Source organism: Palaemon carinicauda, chromosome 35 (genome assembly GCF_036898095.1).
Source record: "Palaemon carinicauda isolate YSFRI2023 chromosome 35, ASM3689809v2, whole genome shotgun sequence".
In the NCBI taxonomy this organism is placed as follows: Eukaryota; Metazoa; Arthropoda; class Malacostraca; order Decapoda; family Palaemonidae; genus Palaemon; species Palaemon carinicauda.
Window position 1 is genome coordinate 47640648 of NC_090759.1, and position 25728 is coordinate 47666375.

The 25728-nt window shown below is 46.0% G+C and overlaps 1 long non-coding RNA gene across 1 annotated transcript in view; it reads right to left on the reverse strand.

Annotated features, from left to right (window-relative positions):
• LOC137627429 (uncharacterized) overlaps positions 1 to 25728 on the reverse strand; it is a 106059-nt gene that overhangs the window by 46815 nt on the left and 33516 nt on the right. Inside the window, exon 2 of the long non-coding RNA XR_011041164.1 lies at positions 753 to 845. This is a non-coding gene — a long non-coding RNA (uncharacterized lncRNA). The remainder of the gene's footprint in view (positions 1 to 752; positions 846 to 25728) is intronic.

Here is a 25728-nt window from a genome sequence, read left to right on the forward strand (position 1 = left end):
ACCCGAAAGTGAAGAATCTCTCTAGACATTTTCTTGCGTCGTCTCCCAAATCTCTCCCACTGGGCGACGTCTGTTCTCCATAGAGCCAGAAGCATAAGTGGTAACACAACACAGGTGTGTGAGTGAGCAGGGTAGCAGGGTACCCCCATAGCCACCCCAATAACTAGCAGGAAGGTGATTATACCTTGCTAAAAGTCTTAAGGATGGTCTTCCAGCTTTGCGAAAACCATAATCTCAATAAATAACATAGGGATTGTACCTAGTGTCGGAACAAACTAATCTTAAAAGTTGAGAAAGATATTTCAAAACTTAATTAAGAGCCTGAACAAAGGTCTTTCTTTTTTCACAACTTTAGTAAAGATGTAAATAAATGGTTGAATAAGAATGGTCTATAGCATTAGTAATAGTGGTTTTCAGGGGGTGAGATGTTATTAGTTAGCAGACTAATTTTGCCCTGGAGGTGCTGCAACAGGTTCAACAGGGCTTGAACCTGTGGGTCCCCTCATACACTGAATCCATGCCCTGCATTTTGATACAATACCCTAAGGCCGGAAAGACAATATTTGTTTTGTACATCAAGTCATATTGGATTATCGATTCTAGTTTTTACAAGAAATTCCTTTGGAACCACACAGTACTTAACCCCCAAGAAAGTACTGTAGGTTCACCTAATTGAAATTTCTAAATCTGACAGGGCTGGTCAAAAATCCAAAACCAAAATCTTAAATAAGTATCAGTTATACAATACTTACAGTGCTGGTTTGCTGTTCAACAACTTGTGACTGTTTGGCCATTTTCGTTGCCATTGCAGACATTAGTGATGTCCTTTATCGAAAAAATGTGTTCTGAAAGTAAATTTATCAATTACCAAATCATTGAAAATTCTTGAAAATTCTGATGTAAATGAGCAACTAAACTTACCATACTCTTCCAAATGTTACCCTTTTGATAATTAACAGAATATCTAAAGAAACAAAACCAAGTACACTTGAGCCTTACCAAAATCACACACCAAACATTAATTCTAAAGTATGTGACGTATGTTCTAAGTGTTACTAAACATTTATCTTTCAGTCTTTGAGATTTAACTGGAAATTGCATACAGTACCTAAGTGACATTCTAAAGCTGATAAGCAAAGAATCTGATAAACCTAATTGCTTCAGGATATGGTAAAGCTTTAATTTTTCAAGAAATTATGCAAAGCAATGTATACAGTATTACCAAACTAAAGACCTTATAATTCAATGTCATTCATAAACACTAATGAAAATAATACTCTATTTAAAAATCTATTTATAAAGTAATATGACAAATTTGGAAGTACTTTGTATTTTTCCTAATGATACAAACCTGTAGCTATTTATAGTGGTATTACTTTTGATGAAGCTGACAGACGAACCATTATACTTTCAGCGAGGGTTAACCACTAGCTAGCGAGGGGGGGGGGGGTGTAGTAGCTACCCCTCTCACTCACACACCTGTGACTAACTCACTTTGCCTAGAGGTAGGACTTTAAGGGGTGACTGGGTGGGGGGGAATCTAGAAATAGTTACAGGTTTGTATCATTAGGAAAAATATAACCGAAATACAAACCAACGCTATTTATAGGGGTTGACTCACCCATTAGGAGGGTGGACATCCCTGCCAATCTGACTGTTTGGCTTTTACCCGGGGAATCCCCTTTATGTGTGTTGGCACATAGTAGGTGGAAACCCTATACCTCGCTAAAACCTTGCAATGCATGGTCTGCGGCTTACACAAGCTGTGTGTTTGTGATACTAGCAATGTGGCTGTCTAGGTAAGAGTTCTTTCGAGTCATAAGAATCGTCTGAGGTCACAAAGACATTCCCAATACCACCTCGCCAGGGTATGGGGATGTAACAGTATTGACACAATATCAGGTTACACAAAGTAACAATGGTTTACCTGCAGTTGGTTGAGGTCAGCTGTGCAGAGGACCTTGGATGCTGATTTCCCCAAGAGGGGAAGATGAAGAAAAGAAAGAGCCAGCCATTCTTATTTATTCACTTAGACTAAAACTGGGTAACCAATGCACTCAACCTCCTGCTACTTGTCCATCAAGGAGCGTGAAGTGTTAAACCAGTTGTTGTGCAACCACCACAGGACCAATAGAGAACATATCGAGTCTCCTGTGGGTTACGTCTTACAGGTAGTGGGCGGCAAAAGTCGTTTGACGCTTCCACACGCCAGCTTGTAGAAACTGCGCCACAGAGTAGTTTCGTTTGAAAGCCAGGGATGTGCTCTGGGTCGAAGTGTTGGAGGAGTATCTGGATTCAGTGCGAGGTCAATGACCTTGTGAATTGAGGCAAAGATGGTGTTATACATGATCCTCCTCCTGACCTTCCCTGTACTGCTGAAGTGTTTTGACACTCAGGGCGAGCTCTCGTAGTTTCCTCGAAGAAGGGCCTCCAGTTTCTCTTTGGCATAGTAACTGTTGATCTGGATCAATGGTGATGTTGCGAAGGACTCCCAGACAGAAGGGTTTGGATTCTGGGATCTGAGCTGCCATGAACTAGGTTGAACATTACTTGGCCCATCGTCGTGAATGAGAGCCATTAAGGGTGTCCCACGGGGTTTGCCAACTCTCTTGGCAGAAGCCCACACGAGCAGGAGACCTGTTATCAAGGCCAGGAGACCTCTACTGCTTGTATTCCTGGAACAAGGTCTCCTTTTCGACTAAAGGTCCGTCGGCTCGAAACTCCGTATGAGGGGCAATGCCAACGTGGAGAAACGTTCATTCCTTCCAGTCTGAAGGCGAGGCTCAAGGACTAGCGGTAGCCTTTCCTTGCCAAGACCAAGAGAAGCTTTCCTCCCAAAGGTAACCAAGAAACACCTCTAATGCTGGCATAAGGGGGATCTTAGGAGCTTCCGACGGACAAGCAGGCGAGATACCTGTTGCAAAGCCTTGCGTGACAGCCCTTACCAAGGCTCTTCCATGGCACCAACTTACAGTACACTTAGCCTGGATTGGCCAAAGCCAAAGATCTGTCCAGGTATTCAGATATTCTCTTTGCAACCTGTTGCGGGAGAGACTCCCTGAGAGAGTAGGAGTTAGATAGTCTCCAGGTGTGAAGTCACAGCGCAGATGCAGCTTTGTGAAAGATATTCACATGTGGCTGTTTAGAGTCGCTGAGGGGCTTCTCTCAGTATCTCCGTCGGGAGTTGCAGATGAGTCGACTAGGAATGAAGTCTGCTTGGCACGACGAATCTTGTAGATGGGAAGAGTCTCCTGGGCAAGACGAGTCTTGCCTACAAGGCAAGTCTGATAGCCCGTGTCCGAAGATCAAAGGCGGGGAATGGATGAATCCAATTTCCGTAGGATCTTTCAGGATCTACGTCAGTAGGCGAGACGAGTCTTCTAACGAGACAACACTGCTGGTGATGAGGCCTGCTCTGAAGGGCAATGGGGGAGAATAGGCGAACCCAATTCCCCTGGGAGGAATGCCCCGAAGGGGAGACCAACCAGGAAAAGGAAGATTCTCACGGGGATGGGAAAGGTGGCCACCGTTTGCTGTCGCTGTTAGCGATCCATTGAGAAAGCAGGAAGATTGTTGAATAGTGGGTGGTGGAGGAACTACTCCCTCGGCAGGAGAGTGGATGAATCCCTCTCTTCGCGGGAAGAACACTCCAAAAGGGAGACCAAATGGAGAAGGAAATCTTTTTCGCAGACGGGAAAGACCCGATCAATATTTGCTGCCATAATTGGTGACTCTCCCCCACAACAGAAGGGAGAGTTCCAGCACCTACTATGAGATTCAGGGCCTCTGTAACACGGTTTTTTCGCAATAATTTTTTATCTATGAATTTCATAAATATAATGCTTATTCAGAATGCACATTATATCTACACATAAATTTGAATTATATTCTGCATTACGTAGGTTGAATAAATTTGGTACTTATAATGTAAAAGTGACTTTTTTTGTAGACGGGCCAACTTATTCAGAGAAAAGGTTTCGAACGCACTCATTACGTAACTTATGACGGCATTTTTTCCCTCTTTCTCGATCGATGATTGGCTATACGTAACGAAAGCTATACCTCTGCCAACAATGACACAAAAGTTTAAATAAAAGCAAAGCAGTACACCTTTATGAACTCTGAAACCTCTCCACTGATAATTGTCATAATGAACAAACCAACAAAATATGTTAATAAATACAAAAACACTTTGATTATTAGTCTAACTCCCAAAATAAGTTTCCTAAGAAATTACAGTCTACTTTATAGGTCACAATCAGATTGCCAAGGTGTAGGGAATAGTTGTTAATTTTCAAAAACGTAGTAGACAAGCTCATTGATAACTGCTATATCCAATGTCAAGCAATTTTTATTTATTATCTATCTACCTACCTATTTACTGAGAAAAAAAAATATAGAAGCCGGTACCGTATTTTGGCTTTAAACCTTCACCAATAATTATCGTCAGAATGATGACTTCATGAGGCTCCACCAACTTTGACCTCGTTATAATTCAGGATAACACTGAAGGCTATCATGGGCATTGTTGGATAAGAAAATTTTAATTCTGGCTATAAAAACTCATTTCTCGAGTAGTTGTAAGAAGTGCTAAATGATCCTCAAGGATCCCAGCAGTTGGCCTAAACGTTTAATTCATGTATACTACTGTTGCGGCACTACTGCCACAGTAGTATTACTACGCTAGCACAGATACCCCACCCACATTTATGTATCGTTCCGCCATTCATAAAGTCTTTGTCATGTTTTTTTCACTGTGCAATAAGCCATGGCCTCCACAGAAATTAAGTTTAACATTAGATGATAGGTTATTTCATTAAGCTGACAAATTATGGCAACTGGGTATGTTATTGCCGTTGTTGAAGCTAAAGATAAAGTATGGTATCATTCCTTCATTGCATTATTATCTTTACTACTATTTGTTTGCTACATGTAGTAATTATTTTAAAGGATAAATGAATTATGTTCACTTTACTTCTATAAATTCCCATTAGATGTACAAATAAAACTCCTAAAACTATTCATGATTTATTTACAAAATGCAGTCATGCCCAAAACAAAGCCAACACGGTCGTACGGCTTAAGAAGAAGAAAAAAAATCATATCGGATGATCCGTTGGTCTGATGGAGAGTTTAGCAAAAAATTCTTATTTTAACAAAAATAGTTATATAAAGACTGTTTACATACAATCTCTCTTTCTCTCTCTCTCTCTTGGTGGCATAGTGAATAGTTAATGGAAATGTTCAAAAGCCTGAATGACATTACAAGTATTATAATCATATTACGCTAAATACAAATCAGACCATAAACATTGGATTTAAACTAAAAACTGAATAATTACCTATTCAGGCTATAGTAAATATGGCCACGGGCTTTCTCTTGACTGTATAAAGTTGCAAGTCGTAAGATAAATGCAGTTTTGAAACCACGGGGGCAATTCCAAATCCTGCTAGCCATTCTTGACTGTTATGGGTTTCAGAGCCGATGGAACAAGGTGATTGGGTGTCTGGTGGATGGGCGGGGCAAAATTTTGTCAAAAGGTGTTTACATTGCTTACGTAATGAATGTTTCCGACTCTTGGCTCGTTATCACTGGCCATGGCGTCGGCTAGATCATTTTTACTCTATAAAAATTAAAACTATCGGGTTTAGGTTATTGATAATGCTGACAAAATTTGTGTGTGGTTGTAAAATATACATATGTCAACTTTCAGCTACATCCGATGCATTGATAAGGAGCAAAGTCCAAAAAACCGTGTTACAGAGGCCCTGAATCTCATAGTAGGGGCGATCCTCTCGGCCATACTATCTGTTTCCCATACCCAAGTTCAAGCCCAAGTTGAAGGTCACATCGGGCCTTCTATGAGAAACGAGCCAGAGCTCAAACTGAGTTCCCCTTAAAGGGGGGTGGTACCTCTTGCTCGCAGGAAGGTTGCCCTAATCTCTGACAAGTTTAGGAGGCAGTCCCGTTCGTGCTCTGACCACAGCCCAGAGGCTGAGTGGTACAGCATGCCCCAACCCCCTATTCTTTGACACATCTCGAGGGAGAAATCAATTCGGAGAAGAACCGGGGAGAATGACTCCTTGAATGAGATTCTCATCTTGCAACTTCCTTATCAGGACAGTTTCTTGCTCAGATCTCGTAGAGAACCAGAGGAAAGGACGTTGCCTGGTGCCGAAGGACCTGAGATCTAGCTGTTCCTGAAGAAGTTGGATTCAACGGAGACTAATGCGGTATTGTCGAACCTGCGGAAGCTTCTGATGTAGGACTAGCAGGGAAGGTATTGTCTTCCATCCAAGAGATATCATCTCAGGGTGGGTCGTGGTCATCGTTGAAGTGGCCGGATGAAGACTGCCTGACCCCCTCTGCAGGTCTCGTAATCCTCAATGAGGATTTTGAGTGTCTTAGAGTCCTTGGACTCTTTCCACAGAGGGAATAAAGTCTCTAGCACGGATAGTTTCGGTGGTACACCATTATGTTGGTACCCCATATGGAGAAGGATCATATCTTCCAGGGGTTTCGAGGCTACCCTGAGTTCTCGAGGGACCTCCTCGATGAGCGAGGGCTGGAAAGACTTGGATAAGGACTCTTCCCTGTGCAGAACTTCCACCTAGACTGATGGCTGTGGAGCAAGAGGACGAGGAAGAGCAGGTATGATGACACTTGACCTACCCTTGGATGTCCTGACAGAGGTTAGCTTGACCCTGGATGAGACTGACTCGTTAGGGACTCCTCTTTTCCGCTTCAGGAGAGAGGAAGAAAACTAAGTTTCTCTGCGAGAAGGAACCGTGGATTTTTACCTTGGGTCTCTAGAAGGCGAGGAAGCCTCCTCCAGGGGGATCTTAGGAGCTTGCGACGGACAAGCAGGCGAGATACCTGTTGCGAAGCCTTGCGTGACAGCCCTTACCAAGGCTCCAAATCACGGCTCCTGACCAATAGCGGTGTAGTGGTTTGCGAACTGTGGCCAGATGTAGCACACAGAAATGCCTAGTGTGACTGAATGCCGGCCACACTCCGACGTTCACTACACAAAAAAGAAAATCGGTGGAATGCCCAGAGATCTGAGCAAAAAGTAAGCAATCAAGAATGAACTGGGTATTTGCCCCACCCTAAGAATTTATACTGGGCAAGTGGACCCAGCTAGAACCTGAAATTTCCCTATTACCTTTTCTTGGGTTCCCCCTCTCTTTCTCTGCAGTGCTATGCATGGAGTCCTGAATAGGAGGAGCAGTATGCTTCCTAGGTAAGATATATTTTATTTAAAGGTAATTGATCATTAGGAGAGGAAAAGAAATAATATTACATGGGAAGGGAAAAAAACTTCAGGCTGAAATGGGGGACATCTCACTTGAGGAAGCATATTGAAAAAGGACTAATAACAAAAACTTATAACAACATTGAAGAAAAAAAAAAAATGATTTGAAAATGCAGGTATACAAAACCAGGAGAGACAAATATCTCTATACAGAACCTCTAGGGAATTAATCCTGTCAATATATAATCAACATATATATAAGTAAAATTAAAGACCAACTTAACATGACAAATTCGTAGATAATTTGTATTTTTCCTAACTATACAAACTTTAGCTATTTATTAGGGGTTATACTATCGGCGGAGCTGAAATGACGAGCCATTAAAATTTAGCGAGGGTTAACTACCCACACCGCTGGTTAGTGGGGGCAGGGGGGGGGGATAGCTTGCTACATCTCCCGTTCACACACCTGTGATTTAGTCACTTTGCTTGGAGGTAGGACTTCAAGGGGAATAGGGATGGCGGGCAAATTTGTATAAATAACTAAGGTTTGTATAGTTAGGAAAAATACAAATTATCTACAAATTTGTCATTTGTTCCATAACTGGAATACAAACCATGCTATTTATTAGGAGTGACTCACCCATTAGGAAGGGTGGACGTCCCTGCCAATCTGGCTTTTGGCTTTGCCCGGGGACTCCTTATCTGGGTATGTTAGTACTCAAAAATAAGGAGTCCCTGCCCTCGCTAAACCTTGCTACGCAAGGTCCGCGGCCTACGCAAGCTGTGTTGAGACATGTAGAAGTGTGACTGTCTAGGTAAAGTTATTCCGAGTCTATGTAGGAAAAACCTGATGTAACCAAGACTTCCCAATACCACCTCGCCAGGGTATGGGGACGCAACAGTATTAGTTTAATACTAGGTACACAAGGGAGCATGGTTTACCTGCAGTGGTTTGAGGTCAGCTTATGCAGAGAACCCAGGATGCAGCTTTCCCCACGAGAAGGTAGGATGAAGAAAAGAATAAGAGCAAGTCAAATCTTTTCATTCGCGCAGACTAAAACCGGGTAAAAGTGCCCTCAACTCTCTGCTACTTGTCCAATAAGGAGCTTGAGGTATACAACCAGCTGTTGTGCAGCCACCACAGGACCGATAGAGATCGTATCGAGTTCCTGTGGGTCACGTCTTGCAGGAGAAAGGTTGTGAAAGTCACCTGGAGCATTCACATCCTTTCTTGTAAAACCTACATCACAGAGTAATCTGCTAAGAAGGACCAGGGGCATAGATATGCCCCCTGACACTGTGAGTCGTCATGTCGAGATGATGTTTCGGTGATCCTCCTCTAGTCTCGCCCAGTGCTGACAAGAGGAGGGACCTGGGCAGGCTGTTGCCGTTTTCTTTGGGTAAAGTCTCATACCTTACCCTGGGTACAATAACGGATGATCTGGATCGTCCGTTACCTAGTTGAGACTTGTGTAGGATCCGTCACCTCTGGAGACTGTGTCTGGTGACATACTCAGGGACAAAACTGAACATTGTCTTTCGCCCTTCTCAATAATGGGCGATGTCGAAAGAGACCATGAAGTTCCTTGACTTGTATGGTTGTTGTCCGAGTGTGTAGGAATATTGTGTTCTTAAATCAGGAGAAAATTTGTTGCCTGGTGAAGTGGAACACAAGGAGGTCACTTTAGGGATCGGAGATTTGAACCATGTTTTGAGAGGAAGGTCTCAATTCCAACTGGGGAGAGGCAAGTTGTAAGTCCATATGAGTTAGGAAAAGTCTATCGATGAGAGGGTGTCCCTTTCTTTCAGTTTGAAGGTGAAGGATCAAGGTTGAGTGATCATCTTTACCTGTCGAAACTGAATAGGGGGTCTTTTCCTCTTGCATATACTCGAGGATTACGCTATTGCTGGAATCGAAGTATCGAGTGGAGACACACTTTCACATGACGCCAACTACACAAGACGTGATACTGCCTGGTAGACTGATGCTGAGGAATTCCTCAGATATCTAGATAACCTTATCGCAAAGAGGTATTGGGTAGTCTTCAGGCGTACATTCATAGCAAAGATATAGCTTGTGGTAGGTGTCGAAGTGGGTTGTCTGTTATGTGGAGAGGGTTCTCTTGGATTCTCTATCAGGAGCTGCAAAAGGTTTGGAGACCGTTCTGCATAATGCCATAGCGGAGCTAGGAGAGTCCTTGAGAGGTTGACCGATGTTCTAGCCTTCTTGAGTGCCCTTCTCCAGATAAAACAGGGACGAGACTTAAACGTCATTGTTGTACCCACCGTTGTTGCCAGAGACCCCTGGGGTCTAGGGCTGGTAAGCAACGGTAGCCTGATATTCAGGAGCGTTGCCAACAGACCCCTTAGTTGGAGGACCTCGTAAAGTCGGGACTTTGTTGGCTACATGGCGATCCAGAGTCCATTCGGTATACCTTATCTGAGATGCTGCGCACAGATTGTCGGCGAGCACGTTCTTCCAGTCTGGAATGAAGCGGGCTGATAGTGATACCGAACGGACTTTGGCCCATCTTATGTTTATACTATACTGTAAGATGGGAAGAGGCTACAAGCAAGTTCCTACTTGCTTGTCGATGTGAGTCTATATGTGGTGTGTGGTGTGTCGTCCATCACATCACTGAGTGGTCTGTTAGGAACCGATGAAGCTGCTGAGAACCGGAAAGTTGGCCTTCATCTCTTAAGAGATTTAAGTGAAGGTACCTTCGGGCTCTGTCCAGAGGGCTGAGGTCGTGTGGTGCAGCACTATGGTCCCTCCTTTCTTCTTTTTCCGACTCAAGTCCCCTGGAATGGAAGTCGTTCTCGTTTCGAGAAGGTTTTTGTGGAGATTGGTTTAGAATCGTTCCCAGATACAGTGGAACCTCTACACACGAACGTATCTACATCCGAATTTTCCAACATCCGAAGTAAAATTCGAGCAAATTTTTTACTCTACACCCGAATTTTATTTCGACACACGAAGTAAACATTACGCCATTGAGCGTCGAGTGCTCAGTTCTCTATTCTTGTGTGTATCGTGTGGTTGTCCTCTGTTTGATCTGTTATTAACAGTGCTTATTTTCTTCCTTTTCTCACATTTCCTTTTTGATTTTACCTATAATCATGGTGCCTAAGAAGCTAAGTTTCAGTACAGGAAGAAGGCAATTCTTTCATTAGAATTGAAGCAAGAAATTATAGAAAAATGATATTTTCATTATAAAATAAATTTTTGAATATACTTACCCGGTGAATATATAAATAGCTGACGTCTCCGACGGTCGACAGATTCCAAAATCTCGCGAGCGATAGCCATGAAGGCTGCCGGGTGTGCCCACCAGCGCCGACTATCGGCCAGATACCGCATATACTTCTCAACCAAACCAGTTCTTCTCAGTCCGTAGGGTCTCTATCGGGGAGGAAGGGAGGGCCTTTAATTTTATATATTCACCGGGTAAGTATATTCAAAAATTTATTTTATAATGAAAATATTTTTAAATATTAAACTTAGCCGGTGAATATATAAATAGCTGATTCACACCCATGGTGGTGGGTAGAGACCAGTATTAAAACAATAAAGGCGTATATGCTCAAGAGTTTTTGACAACTATTCAAAAAACAAACTTAAGTATAGGTACCTGGTAAGGAAGCTGACTCTGATAATTACTCTGCCTCATTAGTCCGCTATCCTCACGAAGCCCAGCGATCCTCTTAGGATGCTGAAAGACTCCCAGGAGCTGCTATATCCAGGGTGAACACCCCTATAACAAGACCTCATCAATACCCTTAATCTGGGCGCTCTCAAGAAACAATATTTTGACCACCCGCCAAATCAAAAAGATTGCGAAAGACTTCTTAGTCTCCCGTACAACCCAAAATAAGATTAAAAATTTCAAGAGTAGATTAAAAGGATATTGGGATTAAGGGAATGTAGTGGTAGAGCCTTCACCCACTACTGCACTCGCTGCTACGAATGGTCCCAGTGTGTAGCAGTCCTCATAAAGAGTCTGGACATCTTTCAAGTAATATGAAGCGAATACCGACTTGCTTCTCCAAAAGGTCGCGTCCATAATACTTTTAATGGATCCATTTTGCTTAAACGCTACTGAAGTTGCTATCGCTCTAACTTCATGAGCCTTGACTTTAAGTAAATTACGATCCTTCTCACTTAAATGAGAGTGTGCCTCCCGAATCAAAAGTCTAATAAAATAAGACCACGCATTCTTAGACATGGGCAAAGAGGGCTTTTTAACGGAGCACCATAAAGCCTCTGAACAACCTCGTAGCGGTTTAGTTCTGGATAAATAAAATTTAAGAGCTCTAACGGGGCACAGCACTCTTTCAACTTCATTCCCCACAATCTCAGAAAGACTGGGGATTTCAAATGATTTAGGCCAAGGACGAGACGGAAGTTCATTCTTGACCAAAAAACCAAGTTGAAGAGCACATACTGCTTTATTAGTGGAGAAGCCGATGTTCTTGCTAAAAGCATGTATCTCACTAACCCTTTTAGCCGAAGCCAAGCTCACCAAAAAAAGTGTCTTGAGGGTAAGATCCTTCAGGGAGGCTGAATTTAATGGTTCAAACCTGTCTGACATAAGGAACTGTAGGACCACGTCCAAGCAGGAGTCGAAATATGACGCTCCTTGGAAGTCTCGAAAGACTTAAGCAGGTCTTGGAGATCTTTGTTATTAGAAAGATCCAAACCCCTATGCCTGAAAACAGAAGCTAACATGCTTCTGTAGCCTTTAATGGTGGATGCAGAGAGGGAGCGACCGTTTCTCAGATAAAGCAGAAAATCCACAATCTGCGCTACAGAGGCACTGGAAGAGGAAATAGAGGAGGACTTGCACCAGTCTCTAAATACCTCCCATTTCGACTGATAGATCCTGATGGTAGAGGATCTTCTAGCCCTCGCGATCGCTCTAGCTGCCTCCTTCGAAAACCCTCGAGCTCAAGAGAGTCTTTCGATAGTCTGAAGGCAGTTAGACGAAGCGTGGGGAGGCTTTGATGAAATCTCTTTACGTGAGGCTGTCGCAAGAGATCCATCCGCAACGGCAGACTTCTTGGAACGTCTACCAGCCATAGAAGTACCTCTGTGAACCACTCTCTCGCGGGCCAGAGGGGAGCAACCAACGTCAACCTGGTCCCTTCATGAGAGGTGAACTTCTGCAGCACCTTGTTTAGGATCTTGAAAGGTGGAAAGGCATAAACGTCCAGGTGAGACCAGTCCAGCAGGAAAGCGTCTATGTGGGCTGCCTCTGGATCTGGAAAGCAGTAAGTCGAGAGCCTCTTTGTCAGTGAAGTCGCAAAAAGATCTATGGTGGGTTGACCCCATGTCATCCATAGCTTCTCGCACACAGTCTTGTGCAACGTCCACTCCATGGAGATGACTTGTCCTCTTCTGCTGAGGCAGTCCGCCAAGACATTCATTTCTCCTTGCACAAATCTCGTCAAAAGAGAGATGTTACTTGCCTTAAATGGAGTTCCTTCTGATCCGTGGACCAAAGACCCGAGCATTCCAGACTGTCCAGTGGAGCTCCCTAACCCAAATCCGATGCATCTGAATACAACACATGGTTTAAGTTCTTGATCGCAAGAGAAAGACCTTCTCGAAGTCTGATGTTGCTGTCCCACCAAGTCAGACATGTCTAGACTGAGTTGGAGATTGGGAAAGAGATACTCTCTAAGCCCTTCTTCTTGTTCCAATGGTTTAGGTGAAATTGGAGAGGGCAAAGGTTGAGTCTCCCCAGAGAGATAAACTACTCCAGCGATGAAAGAGTTCCCACGAGGCTCGTTCAAACTCTTACAGAGCAACTGTTTTTCTCTTGCAAGTGACGGACTTTTAACAGAGCTTGTTCCATTCTTGTGGGAGACGAAAAGGCCCGAAAAATTCGACATTGTATCTCCATTCCCAAATAAAGAATAGTCTGGGATGGAGTACTGTAAGTTACGACTTCTCTACGTTCACTATGAGACCTAGCTCCTTGGTTAGGTCTAATGTCCATTAGAGGCTCTCCAGACAGCGATTTAATAACGACGCCCTGATTAGCCAGTCGTCAAAATAAAGGGAGGCTCTGAATCCTCAAAAAATGTAGAAAGCTTGCTACATTTTGCAAGAGCCTTGTAAAAACAAAAGGAGCAGGAATGAGGCCGAAGCACAGTACTCGAAATTGGTACACTACTTTCCCGTCTACAAACCTCAGATGTTGTTGAAAGTTTGGATGAATCGGGATGTGGAAGTATGCATCCTGAAGGTAGAGACCATCCAGACGCCTTCCCTTACTGCTGCCAAGACAGATTTGGTAGTCTTCATCGTGAACTTTGTCTTGACAATGAACACATTGAGTGCACTTACACCTTAAGTACTCCTGCAGTGAACGTGGCTGCCAGATCATTGGAGCCATCCCTGATAGCCTTGTTCATGCACGACATAATTGTACAGCAATACATTGACAGCTGGAGAGACCTTCTTACTTAAGGCTCCCAGGGACCAAACCAACAAATAAATACTTCAAACGTTCGAAAAAACTCCTAACAGGAGATGGTCTAGCTCTGAAGCAGACCATAAAATCTTGGAGCGTCTCATGGCTAGACGACGAGGAGAGTCCACTAGGCTTAAGAAGTTTCCCAATGAGGGACTAGAGGTCAAAGATCAGCATTGAGCTAACAATTGGCGATCTGGTGATCGGCAACCTAGCAATCAGTAAACTGTGAACTAGCCATCAGCAAACAGTGATCTAGAGATCAGTCTGTTGATACTTTCTTGTTTACTGACGGTGGTCTGTCAAGGATAAAAGAAACTTCAGAAGCGACAGGGACCAAGGATTCCCCGTTTCGATTTCCTTGTAGGATGGAATCTTCGGGATCTTGAATCCTCTGCGGAGCCTTATTCCTCTTTTCCCGGTGGCAATGTTTATGTGTTTGCGGGGAGGAATGGGGGAATGGTGACCAGTCCAAAAAGTTTTACTGACAATTGCGCGAGTGTATAGGTGAGTCTGGAGCAATAGCACACAGGATGATGCTGGTGCTTAATATTTGCCTGGAGAGCAAAAGCGCTGGTTCTTAGGCAAGAGCTGGTGCATTGGATCTGAGAGCCTTGACTCTTTGAGCCTTGACTCTTTGGCAAGAGCTGGCGCATGGATCCGGGACCGTAACTGCGCAGGAGGGCGCAGGAAAGTGAGGAAGAGCGCTGGCGCGCAGAAAGGCACTGTGTAGTTTTGTACATTCTCCCTAGAATGCACCAAAGCGTGTGACTGGTTGCGCAAGAGTGGGAGCATTGGCGCGTGCGTGAGAGTACTACTGTTGGCGCGCGAGTGCGAAAGACCATCGGCGTCCGCATGTGGAAGACCGTCGGCGAGCGCCAAAGGCTGAGGGCGCGCACTCGAGATTATTGTAGCGCACGCGCAAAGGCCGTCGGCACACGCCCGCGTGTGAGGCCATCGGTGCGCGTGCGCGGTAGACTGTTCGTGCAGGATACCATCGGCACCCGCACGCAGAAGAAAGTCGGCGCGGTGCGCGTGCGTGTGACCCTAGGCGCCCGCACACAGAAAAAAGTCGGCCCATGCGCGCGGAACTGTTGCCATGCGCGCGTGCAAGACTATTGGCGCGCGCGCAAGAGCATTGTCACTAGCGCGTGGGAGATCGTCTGCGCGCGCGCATACAAGACTGTTGGCGCGCGCACGTGAAACTATCCGCCCGCACACACGCAAGACTATCGGCACGTGCGCGCGCAAGATTATCAACGCGCGCGCAGGAGACCATCGATACCCCCCGCGCCGAAGATCGTCGGCGCTTGCGCGCGGAAGATCGTCGGCGCTTGCGCGCGGAAGATCGTCGGCGCTTGCGCGCGGAAGATCGTCGGCGCTTGCGCGCGGAAGATCGTCGGCGCTTGCGCGCGGAAGATCGTCGGCGCTTGCGCGCGGAAGATCGTCGGCGCTTGCGCGCGGAAGATCGTCGGCGCTTGCGCGCGGAAGATCGTCGGCGCTTGCGCGCGGAAGATCGTCGGCGCTTGCGCGCGGAAGATCGTCGGCGCTTGCGCGCGGAAGATCGTCGGCGCTTGCGCGCGGAAGATCGTCGGCGCTTGCGCGCGGAAGATCGTCGGCGCTTGCGCGCGGAAGATCGTCGGCGCTTGCGCGCGTAAGAATGTCAGCGAGCATGCGCGCGGGAGACCATCGGTACCAGCGCGCGGAAGATCATCGGCGCTCGCGCGGAAGAATGTCGGCGCGCGCGCGCCAAAGGTAGCACTAGTAGGTTGGCGGGTCAGCTGGTAGGATGACCAGTGGCAAGACGATCAGGAACTGGGATGTGCCCTTTAAAAAAAGGGCTAGCACCCACTGATGGGGACCGTAAGCAGTTCTGCGTTACTGCGTTAAGAGTCCAGGACCAGCGCAAGGTTGCGCTGGTAGATCGGTAGGTCAGCTGGCAGGACGATCAGGAACTAGGATGTGCCTTTTGGAAGGGCGAGCATCCACCATTGTCACTAGCGCGTGGGAGATCGTCTGCGCGCGTGCATACAAGACTGCTGGCGCGCGCACGTGAAACTATCGGCCCGCACACACGGAAGACTATCGGCACGTGCGCGCGCGCAAGATTATCAACGCGCGTGCAGGAGACCATCGATACCCCCGCGCCGAAGATCGTCGGCGCTTGCGCGCGGAAGATCGTCAGCGCTTGCGCGAGGAAGATCGTCGGCGCTTGCGCGAGGAAGATCGTCGCCCTTGCGCGCGGAAGATCGTCGGCGCTTGCGCGCGGAAGATCGTCGCCCTTGCGCGCGGAAGATCGTCGGCGCTTGCGCGCGGAAGATCGTCGGCGCTTGCGCGCGGAAGATCGTCGGCGCTTGCGCGCGGAAGATCGTCGGCGCTTGCGCGTGTAAGAATGTCAGCGAGCATGCGCGCGGGAGACCATCGGTACCAGCGCGCGGAAGATCATCGGCGCTCGCGCGGAAGAATGTCGGCGCGCGCGCGCCAAAGGTAGCACTAGTAGGTTGGCGGGTCAGCTGGTAGGATGACCAGTGGCAAGACGATCAGGAAATGGGATGTGCCCTTTAAAAAAAGGGATAGCACCCACTGATGGGGACCGTAAGCAGTTCTGCGTTACTGCGTTAAGAGTCCAGGACCAGCGCAAGGTTGCGCTGGTAGATCGGTAGGTCAGCTGGCAGGACGATCAGGAACTAGGATGTGCCTTTTGGAAGGGCGAGCATCCACCGATGAGGACCGTAAAAGGTCCGTGTTAGAGTCCAGGCCCGAAGTCCAAAGGACTACATTGCAGCACAAGGTTGTGCTGGTAAATCGGTAGGTCAGCTGGCAGGATGATCAGGAACTGAGATGCAAAGAGGTCCTGGTAGGTCTGCTGCGCTGGAAGGTCTGCTTGATCCTCCGAAGAGGTGTCTCTATGAGAGGAATCTCCCGCAAACGAGAGAGGTGAATACTTAGTAGAAGAGACTTGAAGACACCCGTGATGACGCCCATGAGAGCCGATGGATCAGCAAGCTGACATATAACAGTAGTGATCCTCCAAAGAGAAGTCTCTATGAGTGGCCTCTCTCGCGAACGAGAGAGGTGAACTTTTCGTAGAAGAGACTAGAAAATGCCCATGATGGTGCCCCTAAGGGCCGGTGGATCAGCAAGCTGACCTTAGCAGTAGCGATCCTCTGAAGACGAGTCTCTATGAGTGGCCTCTCTCGCAAACAAGAGAGGTGAACATTTTGTAGAAGAGACTTGCCAAGACCGTACTCCGCCCCTGAAGGAAGAGAAACTCAGCAAGGGGGGAGAGAAGTCTGGCCGAAGGGCAGCAACAGCAGTTGGAGACGATGAATTTATTAAGATATGGGAAGTTCTCCCTTTTAAGGGAGAAACAACCTCACACCTGGGGAGGAAACTTCCCTTGGAAGGGAAGTTGTCAAACCCCTGGAGGCGAGCCTCCTTTAGCATTCTAAGATGACCTGAAGTGCTGGCCACGTTGTCACGGGAGTACTTCAAAGAGAAGGGATGACGCCTATGACGACGACCTCTGAGGGACGGCATTGACAGCAGATTCCCCACGCATGAACAGAACAGCTCTGCTTGGTTGGCACTCTTAGTCAAACGAAGAAAAACTGCATAGTTAACTGGGAAAATAAAATTAAATAATTATTTAACAGAAATTCCCTAGGGAGGAACTCCAAAGAGGAACCCCAAGGGAACAACATAAAATAAGAATTAAGTATTGCGCCCTTCCTTCCCCAGTCGATATCCACATGAGAAGGGGGGGGAGCGGAGTAACTGTAATAAAAACAGAATCATAGTTATTCAAATCAGCTAAGAACATTCACTAATAGTGAGAACTACTGACCCTCCGAAGGGAAGTGTTCCCCACAGAGAAAGCTGAAAAGTTAAAATACAATTAGATTTTCACTAAAAATAATTGAGACAAACCATCAGAAGAGCAACCTAACCCACGCACGGGAAAGGAGCTTCTCCAATAGTACGCTGTTGTAGTAAAGGTGAACGACCTCGAGAAGAGAGACCGTAGTCAATCTTTGAAAGGCCACATTCCCTTCGCTCAGAATCCAAGTTTCCCGTAGGAAAAGAGGAAAAAAGCGAAGACAATAGTTGAATGAAGAGGGTCCAGGCGATGACGATTCCCCTGTGGCAGCTGAGTTAACAGATATATGCCGACAGGAAGACCGATGGACCAGAGAGAGAGAGGTCATTCCCCACAAAGTGGAACTGTGCTGGCCTTGCTACTACGCAAGTGTCGTTGTCGTATATGTATCACACAAACAGCACTAACACTGAAAAGGAAACTTACCACATTTCTATACACATATGTATACATAAACATTAAGAATGTGTATATATATATATATATATATATATATATATATATATATATATATATATATATATATATATACACGTATAAGAAAAAGTAAGTTAAAAGACAAAAATTAATGGCATTCCAAAATAGGCGAGGAGGGAGAGAGGAAACAATCGCTCTCGATCCGAGCCAAAAGTGAAGTGACTAAATCACAGGTGTGTGAACGGGAGTCGTAGCAAGCTACCCCCCCTCCTACCCACGCTAACTAGCAGTGTGGGTAGTTAACCCTCGCTGACTTTTAATGGCTCGTCATTTCAGATCCGCCGAAAGTATAACCCCTAATAAATAGCGTGGTTTGTATTCCAGTTACGGAACAAATAACAAATTTGTAAGTAATTTGTGTTTTTCCTAGCATACAAACCTGGAGCTATTTTTAGGGTATACTTTCGGCGCAGCTGAAAGACGAGCCATGATAATTTTAGCGAGGGATAACTACCCCATCCGCTAGTTAGGGGGTGGGGTAGACTGGCTACCCCGCTCACTCACACCTCTCGGCTGAGTAACCACTCTGCTTTATGGCAGGACTTTTAGGGGGACAGGGTGGCGGGCCAATTTGTATAAATAGCTCGAGGTTTGTATACTAGGAAAATTACAAATTACTTACAAATTTGTTATTTATTCCGGCGTAGATACAAACCCTCCGCTATTTATAGGGTGACTTACTCTTAGGAGGGAGGAAGTCCTCACTAACTGGCCTTGGTCATGACCCGGGGTCTTCTCTATTTCGATCTGTGATCGATAGTAGAAGGGACCCAACCCTCGTTAAAATCAAGTGCCGATATGAGATAATGCACTGATAGCAGCCTGCAGAAGCTTGTGTGTGAGTGGAACTAACAATGTGGCTGTCTTTAACATAAGAACTCAAGTACAAAACCTATTGTTCTTAAAGACTTACCCAATACCCTCCCTCTAAAAGGTATTGGGACGTAACAAAGTATTCTTTTATACTTAGGAGGCACAAGGGAAATGGGTCTTACCTGCAGCAAGGTGAGGTCAGCTATGCTGAGGCTTGCGGAGCTGTTTTCCCCAGAGGGGAGAATGTGAAAGGGAGAAAGGAGCCAGGCATTCTTACTCATTCACCCCAGACTAATCCGGGTAGCCTCAGCCCTCAACCCTCTGCTACTTGTCCATCAAGGAGCCTGAGGTGTTTAGACAATTTGTTGTGCAACCACCACAGGACCGATGGAAAAGGTCTCCATGTTCTTGTAGGTTACGTCTTTGCAGGTAGTGGGGCGTGAAGGTCGATCGACGCTTCCACATGCCCACTTAAAATATCTACGCCACAGAGTAGTTTCTTGAACGCCAGGGACGTAGCAACGCCAGTGACATTACGAGCTCTGGGTCTTAGGATGGAGGAGAGTCTAGATTGAGAGTAACCTCAATTGCCTTCCGATCCTAGAGGGGAAGGAAATCCTTGAGGTCCTCCTCTTGACCTTCCCCGTGCTGGTCAACAGTGCTGACACGTGGGGGCGAGCTGGTATCGTTCTTTTAACCTGTTAAGCGTCACCCACGTGATAAACCGTTCACCACGATCTACTCGGTACCGTCTTCAACTGCATATTCCGTCCATGACTTTAACTGCCTTTATCAAGTCGTCAGTCGCGTGATAATACGTTTACTCGTATAATAAGTATAGGATCACCACTTGGCAACACTCTCAGCATATGGGGGCTGTAAATAGATACTTATATGATGTCTGGCAACTATTTTGCTGAAGGTAGCTTGATGTTAGAAAACTGGTTTCCTTTCAGTGCGCTTCGGGCGTTTATGCGGATAAGGTTGTTTGTTGTTCCTTTTACAATGATCGGTCTAAAGGCGATGGTTATTTCTTTAGATGAAATAAATGATATTCTTGTTGAGGAATTTGATAATGATAACCTGTTTGATAATGAGAGCACTAGTTCTGAATCCTCCAGTGATGAGGATATTGAAGAAACAAAGTTTTCTTTCGAAGCCGAGAGCAAAAAAAATTACTTCTCATTGGAGAGAGAGAGAGAGAGAGAGAGAGAGAGAGAGAGAGAGAGAGAGAGAGAGAGAGAGAGAGAGAGAGAGAGAGAGACCTGTCCCATTGCTTTTATTGCTGATCCTGGCGTAAGATTTACGATTGAAGATAAAAAGAACCCATTAGAATATTCAGTATTATGTAGCCTTTTGAAATGAAATAATAGTATTAATTTCTTTTTTATTCCACCATTTAATTAATATCCCGACTTTTAACTATAAATATGAATTATAAGCATAAAGAAATATCAACTTTGAAAAATTATTATTAGTGAAATGACCGCTCAGGGCAAAAAAAGCATGACAGTACATTAGTGGCAACCTGGTCCAGAGGGGACGCTTAACAGGTTAAGGTAACCCCACAGACTCCTCACTGGGTAAAACCCCAGTGGATGGGTTTTCGGTTACCGAACGAAGACTTTATTCGAAATGGGCTGCAACTAGGGTACAGCACACTCGGATTTTTTTAGTCTTGGCAACCCACTCAGGGACGCCGCTGAGGATTACTTCTCCCCGTCTCCTAGGGTAGGAGACATCAGAAAATGGATCATACAACACACTAACTCTTGGTCAAAAGCCCAAGTGAATAGAAAGGCCATCTTCCATGTAAGGAAGCGATCTGCTGCCGGGCATAAGGTTCGTACAGAGGGGCCTTCAGAGACTGAAGGACCCGAACTGCGTTCACAGTAAGAGGTTGAGATCCGATGGAGGACAAGTTATCTCAAACTTGTATAAGTAACGGCATAGATGGGAGAGAATCCCCTTCCACAACATAACTGGAAGACGGACGCTGAAAAGCGTCCGAGGTGCCAAGACATCTTTTCCGTAACTTGCTGCGAAAGGCCTCTCTGAGAGGGATGGTGTAGGATCGTCCCAGGCGTGAAGTCGAAGCAAAGCTACGGCTTACGAAAGTGTAGCATGTGGCTACTTGGAAGATCGTGCCGTGGAGGAAGATCCCTCGGAACTCCGTCAGGAGCTGTAGAAGGTCTGGGAACCCTTCTGCGGGTTGCCATAGCGAAGCTATTGGAACTCCATCAGGAGCTGCAGAAGGTCTGGGAACCATTCTGTGGGATGCCATAGCGAAGCTATTGGAGTAATTGATAAGATCTTGCTTATCCTGACATGCCTGAGGACTTTTTCACCAGACTGAATGGGGGGAAAAAAACAAGGCACACCTCTAGGCCGCCCCAATAATCTTGGAATACATCTTGTTTGAGGGCCTGGTGTTCCAGGACTGGGGAACGGTCGAGTGGGAGCCTGAAGATCAGGGCCGCTGCGAGCATAACCACAGTCGGGAACCTCCCGAAGTCAAGACTTTGTTGGATAGAAGATGATTCCAAGACACTAAGAGCCCACTATCTGGGTGTTCTTCCAAGCACATTCCTGTACCAGGAATGACGCAAGCAGATGAGGGCAACTAGTTGTCCTCTGTCCATCTGAGGCTTCGTACAGCTAGATGGTTCTCTAAGAGAGGTGAATGCTGGTACCTTTCTGAATCGGGCCAACGGACGAGGCTGGAATGGTGCGGCATATGCCCCTCCCCCTCTTTTTTGATACATTAAAGAGAGCATCAGATCCAGAGGAAAGACGAGAAGACAGGCCTCTTTGCAGAAGCTCTCGTCTACCACCCATCATCTGCGGATTGTCCAGCGGTGAGGGGGGAGGAGGAGTGCATAGCAATAAACACATCTTGAGATGATGTTGAGACGTGTAACTTATTGCACGTTCTTGCAACGAAGGGGAACAGCCTGTTCTCCCTCCAACTGCCACTAATCCAGTGTGGTTGACCGAAAAAGACCGATACCAAACGGTAAACCAGTTAATCAGTAAAGCTTATGTTATAATAGCGAATCTCCAGAGAGATCGCTTTCCGGACAAGAGACTGTACGGTAATCACCGAAGGCATCCAACCAAACCCAAGAGGGGATTGAGACGTAACTTCAATCTATTGTTGGGTGGGTAAAGAGCATAAGTCTACTACGGAGTAGTAACACCGAACTGTGAGCATGACAAGCATACATGCGTAGTTCGACTTAAAAGTCGTGTCCGGAACTCAGTTGGAAAACTTTGAAAACGTTCGTAACGGAGGTTTCTCCTTCTTAGGACAAGAAACGTTCGTACTTCTCCGTCTCCGATCGGTAAAATGATATTTTAATTATAAAATAAATTTTTGAATATACTTACCCGGTGAATATATAAAAGCTGCAACTCTGTTGCTCGACAGACAAAAAACAGTAAAAACTCGCCAGCGATCGCTATACAGGTTGCGGGTGTGCCCACCAGCGCCAACTGTCGGCCAGATACCACTCTCTCGATGTAAACAAAGACTCAATTTCTTCTCATCCCACTGCGTCTCTATTGGGGAGGAAGGGAGGGTCGTTTAATTTATATATTCACCGGGTAAGTATATTCAAAAATTTATTTTATAATTAAAATATCATTTTTAAATATTTAACTTAGCCGGTGAATATATAATAGCTGATTCACACCCAGGGTGGTGGGTAGAGACCAGTTAAATATGTTTACATCGTATAAGCTAAGAGTTTTTTATTTCATTTTGACAGTTATCAATATAACAAAACCAAAATAAATAGGTACCTGGTAAGGAAATCGACTTAGACGATTACCCTGCCTTGTAAGTACGTCTTCCTTACGGAGCCCCGCGATCCTCTTAGGATGCTGACAGACCCCCAGGAGCTGAAGTATCAAGGGCTGCAACCCATACAACAGGACCTCATCAAACCCCTAATCTGGGCGCTCTCAAGAAATGACTTTGACCACCCGCCAAATCAACCAGGATGCGAAAGGCTTCTTAGCCTTCCGGACAACCCATAAAAACATTAAAACATTTCAAGAGACAGATTAAAAGGATATGGAATTAGGGAATTGTAGTGGTCGAGCCCTCACCCACTACTGCACTCGCTGCTACGAATGGTCCCAGTGTGTAGCAGTTCTCGTAAAGAGACTGGACACCTTTTAAGTAACATGACGCGAACACTGACTTGCTTCTCCAATAGGTTGCGTCCATGATACTTTGCAGAGATCTATTTTGCTTAAAGGCCACGGAAGTTGTTACAGCTCTAACTTCGTGCGTCTTAACCTTAAGCAAAGATTGGTCTTCCTCACTCAAGTGTGAATGAGCTTCTCGTATTAACAATCTGATAAAACATGACAAAGCATTCTTTGACATAGGCAAGGATGGTTTCTTAACCGAACACCATAACGCTTCAGATTGGCCTCGTAAAGGTTTAGTACGAGCTAAGTAGAACTTAAGAGCTCTAACAGGGCATAAGACTCTTTCTAGTTCATTGCCTACGATCTCCGATAAGCTGGGAATATCGAAAGATTTAGGCCAAGGACGAGAAGGTAGCTCATTTTTGGCTAGAAAACCAAGTTGCAGAGAACAAGTGGCCTTTTCTGACGAAAATCCGATGTTCTTGCTGAAGGCATGAATCTCACTGACTCTTTTAGCTGAGGCTAAGCATACCAGGAAAAGAGTCTTAAGAGCGAGATCTTTCAGGGAGGCTGACTGTAAAGGCTCAAACCTGTCTGACATGAGGCATCTTAGGACCACGTCTAAATTCCACCCAGGAGTAGCCAAACGACGCTCCTTAGTGGTCTCGAAAGACTTGAGGAGGTCTTGCAGATCTTTATTGTTGGAAAGATCTAAGCCTTTATGCCGGAAGACCGATGCCAACATGCTTCTGTAGCCCTTGATAGTGGGAGCTGAAAGGGATCGTCCTTTTCTCAGGTATAAGAGAAAATCAGCTATTTGGGCTACAGAGGTACTGGTCGAGGATACAGAAACTGACTTGCACCAGTCTCGGAAGACTTCCCACTTCGATTGGTAGACTCTAATGGTAGAAGCTCTCCTTGCTCTAGCAATCGCACTGGCTGCCTCCTTCGAAAAGCCTCTAGCTCTCGAGAGTCTTTCGATAGTCTGAAGGCAGTCAGACGAAGAGCGTGGAGGCTTTGGTGTACCTTCTTTACGTGTGGCTGACGTAGAAGGTCTACTCTTAGAGGAAGACTTCTGGGAACGTCTAATAACCATCGAAGTACCTCGGTGAACCATTCTCTCGCGGGCCAGAGGGGAGCAACTAACGTCAACCTTGTCCCTTCGTGAGAGGCGAACTTCTGCAGTACCTTGTTGACAATCTTGAATGGTGGGAATGCGTAAAGATCCAGATGTGACCAATCTAGGAGGAAGGCATCTATATGTATTGCTGCTGGGTCCGGGACTGGAGAGCAATAGATTGGAAGCCTCTTGGTCAGCGAGGTTGCAAAGAGATCTATGGTGGGTTGACCCCAAGTCGACCAAAGTCTCTTGCACACATCCTTGTGGAGGGTCCATTCGATTGGAATTACTTGACCTTTCCGACTGAGACAATCTGCTAGGACGTTCAAGTCGCCCTGGATGAACCTCGTTACTAGGGAGATGCCTCGATCTTTTGACAAGATGAGCAGGTCCCTTGCGACCTCGTACAAAGTCAGTGAGTGGGTACCTCCCTGTTTGTAAATGTACGCTAAGGCCGTGGTGTTGTCCGAGTTTACCTCCACCACCTTGCCTCGAAGGAGATTCTCGAAGCTTATCAAGGCCAGATGAACCGCCAAAAGCTCCTTGCTGTTGATATGCATGCTCCTCTGACTCGAGTTCCACAGACCTGAGCATTCCCGACCGTCCAGCGTCGCGGCCCAGCCCAAGTCCGATGCGTCCGAGAAGAGAACGTGGTTGGGTATCTGAACTGCCAGGGGAAGACCCTCTCGTAGGCTGATATTGTCCTTCCACCAAGTCAGACAAGACTTTATCTTTTCGGAAATCGGGATCGAGACCGCCTCTAGCGTCTTGTCCTTTTTCCAGTGAAAAGCCAGATGGAATTGAAGAGGACGGAGGTGTAGCCTTCCTAGCGAGACAAATTGCTCCAGGGATGATAGCGTCCCTACCAGACTCATCCACAGCCTGACTGAGCAGCGTTCTTTCTTCAGCATCTTCTGGATGGAGAGCAGGGCTTGATCTATTCTGGGGGCCGACGGAAAAGCCCGAAAAACATGACTGTGAATCTTCATCCCTAAATACAGAATAGTTTGGGATGGGACCAGCTGTGACTTTTCCAAATTGACTAGGAGTCCCAATTCCTTGGCCAGATCTAGAGTCCAATTGAGATCCTTCAGACAGCGATGACTGGAAGAGGCTCTGAGAAGCCAGTCGTCCAAGTACAGGGAGGCTCTGATCTCCGATAGCTCGAAACTGGTACCCCACATTCCTGTGAACAAACCTCAGAAACGGTTGGGAATCCGGGTGTATAGGAATGTGGAAGTATGCCTCCTGAAGGTCGAGAGAGACCATCCAGTCGCCTTCCATAAATGCTGTCAAGACAGCCTGGTAGACTTCATCGTGAAGTTTGTCTTGACAATGAACACATTGAGCGCACTTGCCTCTTACGTACTCCTGCAGTGAACATGGCTGCCAAATCATGGAGCCATCCCTGAGGGACTTGTCCCTGCAGAGAACGTGGCTGTCAGATCATTGGAGCCATCCCTGAAAGCCTTGTTTATGCATGACATAATTGTACAGCAAAACTTCAAAGGCTCGAAAACAGCTGTGAAGTTGACCTGT